This window comes from Mustela lutreola, chromosome 16 (genome assembly GCF_030435805.1).
Source record: "Mustela lutreola isolate mMusLut2 chromosome 16, mMusLut2.pri, whole genome shotgun sequence".
Taxonomy (NCBI): domain Eukaryota; kingdom Metazoa; phylum Chordata; class Mammalia; order Carnivora; family Mustelidae; genus Mustela; species Mustela lutreola.
In genome coordinates, this window is record NC_081305.1 from 43,858,175 (window position 1) to 43,872,588 (window position 14,414).

Sequence of the window (14,414 nt, forward strand, 5' to 3'; positions counted from 1 at the left end):
AAAGAATGGGGGCGCAGGGTATGGAGGAAGGGGAAGAGGGAGAGAGAGAATCTTCAGCAGGCTCCATGCCCAGTGCAGAACTTGAGGCGGGACTTGAATTCATGACCCTGAAGTCATGACCTGAGCCAAAATCAAGAGCCTGACATTTAATCAACAAAGCCACCCCAGGTGCCCCTGTTTGGTAGTTTTCAAACTACACAAAAGTATAATGAACCATCATAGGCCCAGCTTAAAAGTTTTCACTTGCCAGTCTTATTTATTCTGACTTCAGTTTGAATTCCTTTCTAATTTTCCTTTTGATTTATGGTTTATTTAGAAATATGTTATTTAGTTTTCAGGTATTATGAGGATCTTCCAGAGATCTTTTTGTTACTGATTTCTAATTTCATTCCATTGTGTTCAGAGAATATACTTTTTATGACTTGAGTCCTTTAAAATTTATTAAGAGTAGGTTTGTGACCCAAAATGTGTGGTCTATCTTAGTAAATGTTTGGTGTGCACTTGAAAAGACTGTATTCTGCTATTGTTGGAGAGTTCCATAATTGTCACTTAGGTATAGGTTGATAGTGTTGTTGAAATCCTCTGTAGTACCTTTACTGATTTTCTATCTGTTGCATTTCTTTCTTTCTCCTCGTAATTTCTTTAAGTTTCTCCTTCATGTATTTTTAAGCTCTGTTATTAGGTATGTAAAAGTTTTAGGTAATATGTGCTGTTGGTGAATTGATCCCTTCGTCATTATGAATTGGTCTTCTTTATTCCTGGTAGTAGCCTTTGCTCTGAGCATCTACTTTGTCTGATATTTAATGTTACCAGTCCAACTTTCTTTTCATTGTGTTAGCATGAAATATCTTTTACTATTCTTTTATTTTTAAACTGTTTATGTTCGATGTTGGAGTGCATTTCTTGTCAGCTGCATTTCGTTGGATCTTGTGTTTTTATCCAGTTGACAATTTCTCTTACAATTAAAGTATAAATAGACCATTTATATTTATATTATATATAATTTATATTATATTAAATATACCATTTATATTTAGTGTGATCATTGATGTGGTTTGGGTCAAATCCATCGTCTTGTCCCATCTGTTCCCTATGCTTTTTTCCTTCTTTTCTCCCTTCTTTTGAATTGTGAGAGAGCTTCAAACTAACGATACTAGTATTTTTACTAATTATGTGAATACAGAAAAACAATCAAGACTTCTTGATGTTCATAGGTTATGACCTATCCTACAGTTAGGCTCATTTGTTTCATCTTGCTTTTTACTTTTAGTGATTGTGTTTTCCTGACTTTGCTTTAATTTCATTTTAAAATTCTGTAAAATATTTACTTATCTCCAAAATCAAAACTACAGAACAGTGGTGAATTCAGAGGAGGCCGATGTTCATTCCTATCCCCTTCAACCTGTTTCCTTTTTCTCTGTATAGGTAATAACTATAATAATATAATATACCTTTGGTATATTCTTCTATTTTTCTTTTAAATGACATATGTTTATGTGTATGTGTTTGTATGTATACATAGGTACACATACAAGTATACATTTATTTTTTACATCTCCATTCCTAACTAAAAGGGAGTATTCTGTGTACACTACACTATACCTTTTTTTTTCTCATGTGTTTAATGTATCCTGGAGATCATTCTTAGCAGCCTACAGAGATTGTTCTTACTCTTTTATAATTATCTATTCTGTTATATGGGTGTATTAGTTTATTCACCTAGTCTTCTGTAAGTGGGCATTTGGTTTTTTTCCCCAGTATCTTGCCATTATATAATATAGCAATCAATAACAATGTATGTGGTTTCTATATGTAGATGTTTATCTTTGGGGCAAATTTCTAGAAGTGGCCTACTTTTAGTTTATTTTAATGTTTCTAGTACAAATTCTTCCTGAATCACATCTCTCAAGTAATAATGAAATGGGTGCATTTCCTTATTTTTCCCTTTCCTCATCTTTTTCTCCATTACCCAAGTTAAAAAGAGAAAGGTCTTAGAGTTTATCTTTTTATTTTTAAATATTCTTTTTTCTCAGAATTTATTGAGACTTTTTTCAGCCATTGCATGTCCTTTCTTAAAATTTCACAAAACTATTATTTCCTTGTTTTCTGATATCAAAGTAGTACATGTTTGTTGGTATGACTTAGAAAATACAAAAGAAAGAAGAAAATAACAATTACTCGAAAAAAACTCCTTTAGACTGAATCATGGTTCATATATGGAATCTATCTTTAATTTAAAGTCTTTCTTTTTTAGGGTGCCTGGGTGGCTCAGTGGGTTAAGCCGCTGCCTTCGGCTCAGGTCATGATCTCAGGGTCCTGGGATCGAGTCCCTCATCGGGCTCTCTGCTCAGCAGGGAGCCTGCTTCCTCTTCTCTCTCTCTCTCTCTCTGCCTGCCTCTCTGCCTACTTGTGATCTCTCTCTGTCAAATAAAAAAAAAAGAAAAAATCTTAAAAAAAAAAAAAAGTCTTTCTTTTTTAAAACTTCTTCTTATAGAAAAATTCAAGCATGTATGAAACTAAGAAGTATAATGCTTCCCCATGTACCCTACCCATCCCTGTGCATCAACAAATATACATTTGTAACTAAACATGTTTCATCTATAGATCCACTGCTCCCTCTCCCCACCAAAAAAAATGGGTTATTTTGAAGTAGGTTCGGATATGTATTTCATCCACAAATATTTTAATATGTGCATCTAAATGATAAGAACATTTTTCCTTAAAAAAATACAACCATGGGGCCTCCGGGTGGTTCAGTCGGTTAAGCATCTGACTATTATTGGTTTTGGCTCAGGTCATGATCTTGTGGTCATGGGATTGAGCCCTGTGTCTGGCTCTGAGCTCAGCTTGGATTCTGCTTCAGATTCTCTCTCCCTCTCCCTCTCTCTCAAATAAATAAATAAAATCTTTAAACCACAAGTCTCAATAAATTCTGAGAAAAAAGAATATTTAACAATAAAAAGATACACTAAGACCTTTTTTTTTTTTTAAACTTGGGTAATGGAGAACCACAATATCATCACTATAAAAAAAAGACCCACCTTTAATACTTTCTTAATGTTATGAAATAACAAGTCAGTGTTCACATTTCTCCCATTGTCCATAAATATTTATTAGAATTAAGATCCAAACAATATCTATTTAGTGTAATAATGTGATATGCTTCTTAATCTTTCTTTTTCTTTTCTTGCAGTTTATTCCAGAAGCAGTTTTCTCATAGAGCTACCCATATTCTGGATTCTGTTGGTTGTATATGTGTGGTGTCATTTTACATGTTCCTGTGTTTCTTCTAAACTGGTATTTAATTCTAGAGGTTTGGTCAGGTTCAGAGTTTTTTTGTGTGTGGCTTTGCTTATTTGCTTTGCACTAATCTTTCATACTTAATGGTGAGTGCTGCATAACATTAGGTTGTTTTCCTTTATGTGATTTTAGTAGCCATTGGTTGTCTTTACTTGGAATTTATTATTTTATCAGAGTTCAAAATGATATATATTTTTTAAGATTCTATTTATGTATCTGAGAGAAAGAGAGTGAGAATGAGAGAAAGCACAAGCAGGAGGAATGGCAGAGGGAAAGGGAGAAGCAGGTTCCCCGCTGAGCAGGGTGCCTGATGTAGCTCAGTCCCAGGACCCTGGGATCATGACCTGAGCAGAAGGCAGACGTTTAACCTGCTGAGTCACCCACGCGTCCCACAAAATGATTCTCCAATTCTCTTATTTCTTCTGCAATTATTAGTTGGAATACTTCTGTAAAGGGAACCATCCTTTCATCAATGTCTTGGTTATTCCAAAGTATAGCACATTTTAAAAAATTAGGATAAAAGCTTGCTTTTACTTATTATTTTTCAGCATCTTCCAAAGTTCATCTTATGTTTTTCTTTTAAATTATTATCATGAATTTGAAGATTTAAATATATTTAATATGTTTTATCTATTGCAGTTATTCTTATTAATACTCAGATTGTTCATCTCTGATCTATGAGATCCTCTTTACTCCCTCTGATTTGGCTCCTTTTGGATTCTGTGGCCCTGGTCCTTGAGGTGGGTGAAACCTTTTGTCTGGTACTCCATTGGCAGTGAAATGATTCCCTGTATCAGTGCTGATCCATCTGACCCTCTCTAGGTACTGTTCCATGTGGAACAGTGGGGGAGCTGTTGCTTTCTTTGGGTTAGCTTTTTTTTGTACTAAGTGATTAGTAAGTGATTCAAAGCTTGACTGTTACTTTCACTTTGGATTGTTGTCTTAGTTTTTTTGACAACTGGCAGTTCAGCTATTTTTCAGCTCATCTTTTGATAGTTTGGTGTGGTATTCTTGACAGTGGGGTGCGTTACCAGTTTTGTCAAGGTACTTGATAGTGTTGTGTATAAATCCTCTATATCATTACTGCTATTTTTATCTACTTGTTTTGTTAGTTGCTAAGAGAAAGATGTTAAAATTTCCAAGTCTGATTGTGGATTTGTCCACTTCTTCCTTTAGTTCTCTTAGTTTTTGCTTCATATATTTTGGTGCTTTGCTGTTAAATCTCTACACAATTAGAATTTCTGTGTCTTCTTGATGAATTTATCCTCTTTGTCTCTTGTATTAGTCTTTATTTTGATCTCTGTTTTGTCTTATATTAATACAAGTACATAGGCTTTCTTTTGCTTAGTATTTATATGATATGTCATTTTACATTCTTCTTTGCCATTTTACATTCTTCTTTGTTTTTTAAGTTTTTAATTAAATTCCAGTTAGTTAACATACATTGTAATATTAGTTTCAGGTGTACAATATAGTGACTCAGCACTTCCATACGACACCTGATATTCATTTCAGCAAATGCCCTCCTTAATCCCCATCACCTGTTTTATCAGTCTCCCTACCCATCTCACTTCTGGTAACTATTAGTTTGTTCTTTACAGTTAAGAATCTATTTTTTGGGGACACCTGGATGACTCAGTGGGTTAAGCCTCTGCTTTCGGCTGGGAACATGATCTCAGGGTCCTGGGATCGAGTCCCTCATCGGGCTCTCTGTTCATGGGGAGCCTGCTTCCCTCTCTTCCTTCTCTCTCTCTGCCTTCTTCTCTGCCTACCTGTGATCTGTTTCTGTGTCAAAAAAAAGCAAATAATTTGTTTCTTGGTTTACCTCCCTCTTTTTGTTCCCCTGTTTGTTTGTTTTGTGTCTTAAATTATACATACGAGTGAAATCATATGGTATTTATCTTTCTTTGACTGACTTATTTCATTTAGGATAATACCCTCTAGCTCCATCTGTGTTGTTGCAGATGGCAAGATTTCATTCTTTTTATAGCTGAGTGATACTCCCTTGTGTATATATACCACATCTTTATCCATTCATCAGTGGATGGATACTTGGGCTATTTCCATATTTCCATTCCAACAATAGGCTATTGTTGGTAATGCTGTTATAAAACATCAGGGTGCATGTATCCCTTTGAATTAGTATTTTTGTATCCTTTGGATAAATAGCTAGTAGTGCAATTGCAAAAGTCATAGGGTAGTTCTATTTTTAACTTTCTGAGGAGCCTCCATACTGTTTTCCAGAGTGGCTGTGTACCACTTTGAATTTCCACCAACAGTGCATAGGGGTTCCCCTTTAACCACATCTTAGCCAACACCTAATGTTTCTAGTACTGTTGATGTTGGCCATTCTGACAGGTATGAGGTGATATGTCATTGTAGTTTTGATTTGTATTTCCCTGATGATCAGTGATACTGAATATCTTTTCATTTGTCTGTTGTCTTATATTAATACAGGTACACAGGTTTTCTTATGCTTAGTATTTGTATGATCTATCTTCTTCCACAACTTGACTCATCTGTGTCTTCGTATTTAAAGTACATTTCTTGTAAAGAACATATAGTTGAAACGGCTTTTTTTCTTGTCTTGATATTGTCTTTTAATTGGAATGGCTGGACTATTTACTTTTAAGGGAATTACCATTTAGTTTAATTCCTGCTGTGGACAGGAACTTCCCAAATATCTCTTAAGTAGTACTTGGCACATTTTCTAGTTAATTTAAATTTCCTTGTATCTTTAGCTCTGTGATGAATTTAAAGGAGACTGTGATTTTTTTATCTTTTGGATTTTTTAAAAAAGATTTTATTTATTTATTTATTTGACAGAGAGAGAGATCATAAGTAGGCAGAGAGGCAGGCAGAGAGAGAGGGGGAAGCAGGCTTCCTGCTGAGCAGAGAGCCCAATGTGGGGCTCGATCCCAGGACCCTGAACCATGACCCAAGCTGAAGGCAGAGGCTTAACCCACTGAGCCACCCAGGTGCCCCAGTGTGATTTTTTTTTTTTTTTTAATCTTATCTGAAGTAGTTTTAGTTGTTAAGATGGGCACAGTTACCTACTGAACTTCCACATCTGGAAGAAGTAGAATTTTTAATTAAATGCTTATTGAATATCTATATCATATATTTGGGGCAATGGTTCTCCCTGGAGGATGTTTTAGAAATACATCTGCATGCTTGTGAATGTTAAAATAACATTTTGAGGGTGAAGTCATCTGGCTATTGAAGGACTGAAGTAATGCATCCTGATTATAGGGTAGATGACTTTTCTATGAAGGGATAGACAGTAAATACTAAGATATCTGGGCCACATGGTCTCTGTTGCAGTTATTCAACTCTGCCACTTTAGTATGAAAGTAGGCAAAGATAATTTATTAACAACTGAGTGTAGATGCATTCTAATAAAGTTTTATTTATAAAAATAGTTGGTGGGCAGTAGTTGGCTAACTTCTAATCTAGATGCTCTGCAGTACACAGCAAATGATTGATCTATGACCTGCAAAATGGAAGACCATAGCTGGGAAAAAAAATGTGTTTATAATAATCTGGGTCTAGTACTTCTCACATAAAGCATTATTTTTTGCATGATTTCTACAAACTGCTGAATTTATCTATGTTACTATTATTGCATGGTTTTACTCTTAATCTTCCAGGAATGCTTGAGAATGATTGAGAATAGACTGTACTTTGTTTTATTTAGAAATGTACTGTGACTTTTAAAGTCACAGCACTGATATCAACACTGCTTGTTATATTTTCCTTGCCAGTATCCCATACTTGCAGAAGCCTACATTTGTAGATAATGGATTTCATTGAGCCTATGCATACCCAAACACATCACACACAAACATACATATGCATACATACATATACACATATATAGACTTTATTTCAAAATGTCAAATATAAATGAAAGTTGTCAACAATACTTAGTTCAAAACTTCTGGGGAAGATGCCAGAGTAGGAGGACCCTAAGCTCACCTTGTCTCATGGATACAAACTAGGTAACAACTACATCAGTAAAAATGAACCCAAAAATGGCCTGAAGACTGGCAGAACAGACTCTCCATAGCTAAATGTAAGGAATAGGCCACACTGAAGAGGTTAGGAGTGTAAGGATGCAGTTGGGAGCTAAAGGGACCCACAGGACTGTCTGCAGGAGAGAGGGACACTGCAAGCATGTAGAGGAGAAAACAAACAGATCCTCACACCAAGCACCCCAGGCATGGGAGCCGCAGGCACAAATCCCCTTAGTATTTGGCTTTGGATTTCATGAATCCTTGCAAACAGCGGGGCTTAACACCTGGAACTTTAAAAGTAGGCTTGGCTCTGGGAGAGCTGGGAGGGAGAGAAAACTGAGTCCCTGCCCTTAAAGAGATAGCATAACAAACGGCCCCACAGAGGTGCAGCATAGAAGCAGCAGTTTCAAAAATTCCTGGGGTATATGGGAGAGAGATTTGTTTCCTGATCCCAGAACTTGTGCTGGAGGGGCAGGGATTATTGGGAGTCATCTCCACAAACAAAAGAACTGGCAGGCACCATTTTCCTTCCCCATTCCCCAGCCTAGGCACACAGATGCTTATGGGAACCAGTGCATCAGTGTTATTTGCTACATAACTTGCTAACGGTGACCATGCCCCTGCGCCCTTCTGCAGATCCACCCCTAATAGCCAAGTCTCTGCTCTAGGTCTCTTCTCGTAGACCTGTGCAAAATTTGCTAACACCCTGCAACACGCATGCATACTCCTGTAGACCTGTTCTTCCAATATGACAGACTAGAGCTTATCCAGAGTGGTGCCACAAGCTTGGCCATGTGCAAACATCCTTGACATGGGCCAGCAACCACTCCAGTGTGACTCCTACTCAGGGGAGAGGAGAAGGTAACCACACACCACAGTCCAATTGCAGCTCCAGCTGGGGGTTGGGTGTAGACATCTGGTCTGACTACAGGCCCTACCCACCAATGAAAACTTCTTAGGGGACAACACATGGAATGCGCCCTGCAGTTTGGTGCTACTTCGGCTCTGGCACATGCCCGATATGACTCAACTTAAGCCCAGTGCAGCCCCATTCTGGCCCACAAACAATGCAGGAACCAAACTTTACACACAACAGGCAGAAAGACATTGCAGACAACTGAACTGAAGGCAAAAGTGGCTCAGCTACAAAGTGGGGAACAGCATGCAACACACATAAAGGATATTCCTGATGTGCCAGATTCTGGTAATCAGGGGACATTGCACTGCAGGGTATTACAGGAATTCTTCATAAGGCCACTACTTTCCAGAGCAGGAGATGTAGCTGATTTTCCTAACATATAGAACAGACCCAGAGAGTTAGACAAAATGAGGAGGCAGAAGAATATGTTCCAAATGAAAGAACAGGACAAAATCACAGCAGGAGATCTAAACGAAATGGAGATAAATAATATATACCTGATAGAGAATTTAGAGTAATGGTCATAAAGATACTCTCTTGACTTGAGAAAAGAATGGAGAACTTCACTGAGACTCTTAACAAAGACATAGAAAACATAAAAAAGAACCAGAGATAGAGAACTCAATAACTTAAATTAAAAATACATCAGGTGATGGATGACTGCGTGGCTCAGTGGGTTAAGCCTCTGTCTTTGGCTCAGGTCATGATCTCAGGGTCTTGGGATTGGGCCCTGCATTGGGCTCTCTACTCAGTGGGAAGCCCGCTTCTCCCCTCTCTCTGCCTACTTGTGATCTTTCTCTCTTTCAAATAAATAAATAAAATCTTTAAAAAAAAATACATCAGGTGGAATCAACGGTAGCCTAGAAAAAACAGAAAAACAGAGAACAGAATAATGGAAAGCAGTCAAGCTGAATAAAAGAGAGAAAATAATAATAAAAAGTGAAAATAGAGAAACTGAGCATAACCATCAAGCGTAAGTAACATTCACACTACAGAGATCCTGTAGAAGAAGAGAAAAAAGGAGGCAGAAGTTGTATTTTGAAGAAACAATAGCAGAAACTTCCCAAATCTGGGAGAGGAATTAAAAATTCCAGATCCAGCAGGCACAGAGAGCCTCCAACAAAATCAATACATGGCAGTCCACACCAAAATATATGGTAATCCAAATGGAAAAAAGTAGTGATAAAGAGAGAATTTTAAAAGCAGCAAGAAAAAAGAAAATAGTTACATATGAGAGAAAAGGTTCATATAGGCTATCAGCTGATTTTTCAGCAGAAACTTTGTAGGCCAGGAGGGAGTGCCATACAGAGTACTAAATGAAAATCCTGCAGTTAAGAATACTCAGTCTGGCAGAGCTCATTCAGAATAGAAGAGATAAAGAGTTTCCCAGACAAAAATTAAAGAAATTCATGTCCACTAAACCAGTCACGTGAAATGCTTAAAGAGACTATTTAAGTGGAAAGGAAAGACCATAAGTAGGCATAAGAAAGTAGGAAGAATAAAAGCAGTAAAAATAAGTATATCTATAAAAATCAGGGGATTCACAAAAGAAAAGGATGTAAAGTATGACATCATACACATAAAATGGGAGGGGAAGGAGTAAAGAATGTGTTCACACTTAAGCAACCATCAACTTAAATAGACCACTATATTCAGAAGATGTTACATACAAAGCTAATGGTAACCAAAATAAAAAACCAGTAATGGATATGCAAAAACTAAAGAGGAAGGAATCCAAGTATATCACTAAAGAAACCCAACAATGAGAGAAGAGAACAAGAGAAGAAAGGAACAGAGACCTACAAAAACAGTCATTAACAAGTAATGAGGGCACCGGGTGGCTCAGTTGGTTAAGTGACTGCCTTCAGCTTGGGTCATGATCCTGGAGTCCCAGGATCAAGTCCCACATTGGACTCCCTGCTTGACATGGAGTCTGCTTCTCCCACTGACCTCTATCTTTTCATGCCTTCTCTCTTTCTCAAATAATAAGTAAAATCTTCTAAGAAAAAAAAAAAAAGTATTGAAATGGCAGTAAGGACATACCATTCAATAATTACTTTGTACACATACTAAATGCTGCAATCAGAAGATGTAGGATGATGGAATGAATAAAAAAAGCAGAATCCATCTGTATGCTGCCCACAAGAGACTCATTTCAGACCTAAAGACACATGCAGATTGAAAATGAAGGGATAGAGGGCCATGTGGGTGGCTTAGTAGCTTGAGTGTCCTGCCTCTTGTTTTTGGCTCAGGTCGCAATCTCAGAGTTGTGGGATTGAGCCCCACATTAGGCTCCACACTCAGCATAGAGTCTGCTAGTCCCTCTCCTCCCCCACCGCTCCTCCCTCTCTGCACCTCCTTCTATTCACTCTTGCTCAGGTGAAAATCTCTCTGTAAAATCTTTTTTTTTTTTAAGTGAAGGGATAGAAAAGCAGTTATCGTGCAAATGGAAGTGAAAAGAACTTCTGTAAGTAGTAATACAGTAGTGAAAAGAACTATATAAGTAGTAATACATAGGACAAAATAGATATTAAAATAACAAAGACTGTATAAAGAGACAAAGGACACTAGTAATAAAAGGAACAATGTTGGGGTGTCTGGGTGGCTTAGTGGGTTAAAGTCTCTGCTTTTGGCTTGGGTCATGATCCCAGGGTCCTGGGATTAAGCCCCGCATTGGGCTCTCTGCTCCGTGGGGAGCCTGCTTCCCCCATCACCACCTGCCTCTCTGCCTACTTGTGATCTCTGTCAAATAAATAAGATCTTTAAAAAAAAAAAAAAGGAACAATGCAACAAGAAAAAAAAATATATATATGTATATGTATATATTTATCAATCACACACCAAACTTGGGGGCACCCAAATACATGAAGCAGCTAATAACAAACATAAAGGAAAAGGAAGTAATTGATAGTAATACAATAATAGACTTTATCATCCCACTTAAATCATAGATCATCCAAAAAAAAAAAAATCAACAAGGAAACCGTGGCTTTGGAAGACACATTGGACCAGGTGGATCAAATGATATATTCATAACATTCCATCTTAAAACAGCAGAATACACATTCTTTTCAAGTGTACAAGGAATATTTTCCAGAATAGGTCACATACTAGACCCCAAAACAAGTCTCAATATATTAAAAAGATTGAAGTCCTTCTGTGCAGTTTTTCTAACCAGAGTGCTATTAAACTAATATCAACCATAGGAAAAAAAATCTGGAAAGACCACAAATATGTGGAGATTAGATAACATGCTACCAAACAATGAATGGATCAAGCAACAAATCAAAGAGGAAATTAAAAAAAAAATGGGGAAAAATGAAAATACAATGATCTAGAATCTTTGCAATGAAGACAAGCTGTTCATTAAGAGGGAAGTTTATAGGGCGCCTGGGTGGCTCAGTGGGTTAAGCCGCTGCCTTCGGCTCAGGTCGTGATCCCAGGGTCCTGGGATCGAGTCCCGCATCGGGCTCTCTGCTCGGCGGGGAGCCTGCTTCCCTCTCTCTCTGCCTGCCTCTCCATCTACTTGTGATTTCTCTCTGTCAAATAAATAAATAAATAAAATCTTTAAAAAAAAAAAAAAAGAGGGAAGTTTATAGCAATATAACCTAACTCAAGAAGCAAGGAAAATCTTAGATAAAAAACCTAAAGTTACACTTAACACAGCTAGAAAAAGAAAAAACAAAACCCCAAACCTGTAGAAGGAAGGACATAATAAAGATTAGAGCACAAATAAATGAAATAGGAACTAAAAAACAACAACAACAACAACAACAACAACAAAAAACCAAAAACAAAAACAGTGAAACTAGGAACCAGTTCTTTGAATAGAGCAACAAAACTAATAGATATTTAGACTCACCAAAAAGAAAAAATGAGACAGTTCAACAAAATCAGAAATGAAAGAAGACAAATAACTGACACCACAGAAATATAAAGAATTGTAAGAGAATATTATGAAAAATTATATGCCAACAAGTTGGATAACTTAGAAGAAATGAGAAATTCCTAGAAACATAAAAGCTCCCCAAACTGAATCAGGAGGAAACAAAATTTGAATAGACTGGTTGTAATGAAACTGAATCAGTAATCAGAAAACTCCCAATAAACAGAAGTCCAGGACCAGATAGCTTCACAGGTAAATTCTACCAAACATTTAAGAGTTTAAAGCTGTTCTCAAACTATCCCAAATCACAGAAGAGGAAGGAAAACTTCCAGATTCATTCTGTGAGGCCAGCATTACCCTGATACTAAAACCAGATAAAGATACCTTTCAAAAAAGTGAACTATAGGCTCATATCTCTGTTGAACATAGGTGTAAAATTCTTCAACAAACTAGTAGCAAACTGGATCCAACAATATATTTAAAAAACTGTTCACTAAGGGGTGCCTGGGTGGCTCAGTGGGTTAAAAAATTGTTCACTGTGATCCACTAGGATTTATACCCTGGATTCACGGGATGTTCAATATTCACGAATTAATCAACATCATACATCATATCAATAAGACCAAGGATAAATGCCATATAATCATTTCAATAGATAGGGAAAAAGCATGTGACAAAGTGTAATACCCATTCATGATAAAAACCTTCAGCAAAGTCAGTTTAGAGGAAATAATCCTTAACATAATAAAAGTCAAATGTGAAAAACCCACACCCAGCATACTCAGTGGCAAAAACTGGCAACTTTTCTGGTAAGATCAGGAATAAGACAAGGATGTCCACTCTCACCACTTTTATTCAACATAATACTGGAAGTCCTAGCCATAGCAATCAGACAACAAAAAGAAATAAAAGACATCCAAATTGGCAAGGAAGAAGTAAAACTTCCACTATTTATAGATGATATGATAGCAAACCTGGAAGACTCCACTAGAAAACTACTAGACTGATATATGAATTTAGTAAAGTGAGAGGATTCAAAATCAATATACAGAAATCTGTTGCATTTTTATACAGTAATAATGAAGCTTCAGAAAGTGAAGGAAACAGTCCTATTTACAATTGTACCAAAAAGAATAAAATATCTAGGAAAAATTTTAAAAAATGAAAATATAAAAAATCTAGGAAAAAATATCTAGGAAAAAACTTCACCAAGGAGGTGACAGATCTGGGAGGTGACAGAAACTTAAAATTGATGAAAAAAAAATTGAAGACAACACAAATGGAAAGATATTCCATGCTCATGAATGGAAAGAACAAATATTGTTAAAATGTCCATACTGTCCAGAGCAGTCTACAGATTTTTAAAAAATATTTATTTATTTATTTTGAGAGAGTACCCAAGTCAGAGGAGGACAGAGGAAGAGAGAATCCTCAAGCAGACTCCCTACTGAGCATGAAGCCTGATGTGGGGCTCCCTCCCAGGAATCTGAGATAATGACCTGAGCAAAATCCAAGAGTCATATACGCAACTGACTGAGCCACCCAGGTGTCCCCAAACTACAGATTTAAGGCAATCCCTATCAAAATACAACAGCATTTCCTCAGATTTATATGGAACCACAAAAGACCTCCATTAGCCAAAGCCATCTCGAGAAAGAAGAACAAAACTGGAGGTATCACAATTCTGGGTATCAATATATACTACAAAGCTGTAGTAATCTATGTAAAATGTGGTACTGGCAGAAAAACAGATCAGTGGAACAGAATAGAGGGCCTAGATATAAACCCACAATTATAAGTCAATTAGTCTTGGACAAAAAAGGGACAAGAATATGCAATGGAAAAAATTCTCTTCAACAAGTGGTGCTTGGAAAATTGGACAGCATACAAAAGAATGAAACTAGACCAATGTCTTACATGATACACAAAAATTTAAAAATTAGTTAATAACCTAAATGTAAGACCAGAAACCATAAAAATCATAGAGGAGAGCACAGACAGTAATTACACTGACATCAGCCATAGCAACACGTTTTTAAATATGTCTCCTGAGATGGGAAACAAAAGCAAAAATAAAATATTGAGATTATTTTAGAATAAAAAGCCTCTGCACAGCCAAGGAAACACCAAAGCTAAAAGAAGATATCAAATATCTTCTCAAATGACAAATCCGATAAAGTGCTAGTATCCAAAATATAAAGACAACTTACACAATTCAACAGAAAAACCGAATAGTCCAATTAAAAAATGAACAGAAGACATGAACAGACATTTCTCTGAAGAAGACTTAGAG

At 36.6% G+C, this 14,414-nt stretch overlaps 1 protein-coding gene across 3 annotated transcripts in view; it reads left to right on the plus strand.

The window, feature by feature from the left end:
• The window catches only part of ZNF420 (zinc finger protein 420), a 51,611-nt gene that overhangs the window by 2,789 nt on the left and 34,408 nt on the right, over positions 1–14,414 (plus strand). Inside the window, exon 3 of one of the 3 annotated variants that reach the window (XM_059151461.1) lies at positions 3,940–4,040. The exons of the other annotated variants lie outside the window; for them this stretch is intronic. The gene's annotated coding sequence lies outside the window, so the exon portion shown is untranslated. The remainder of the gene's footprint in view (positions 1–3,939; positions 4,041–14,414) is intronic. 3 annotated transcript variants of the gene reach the window in all.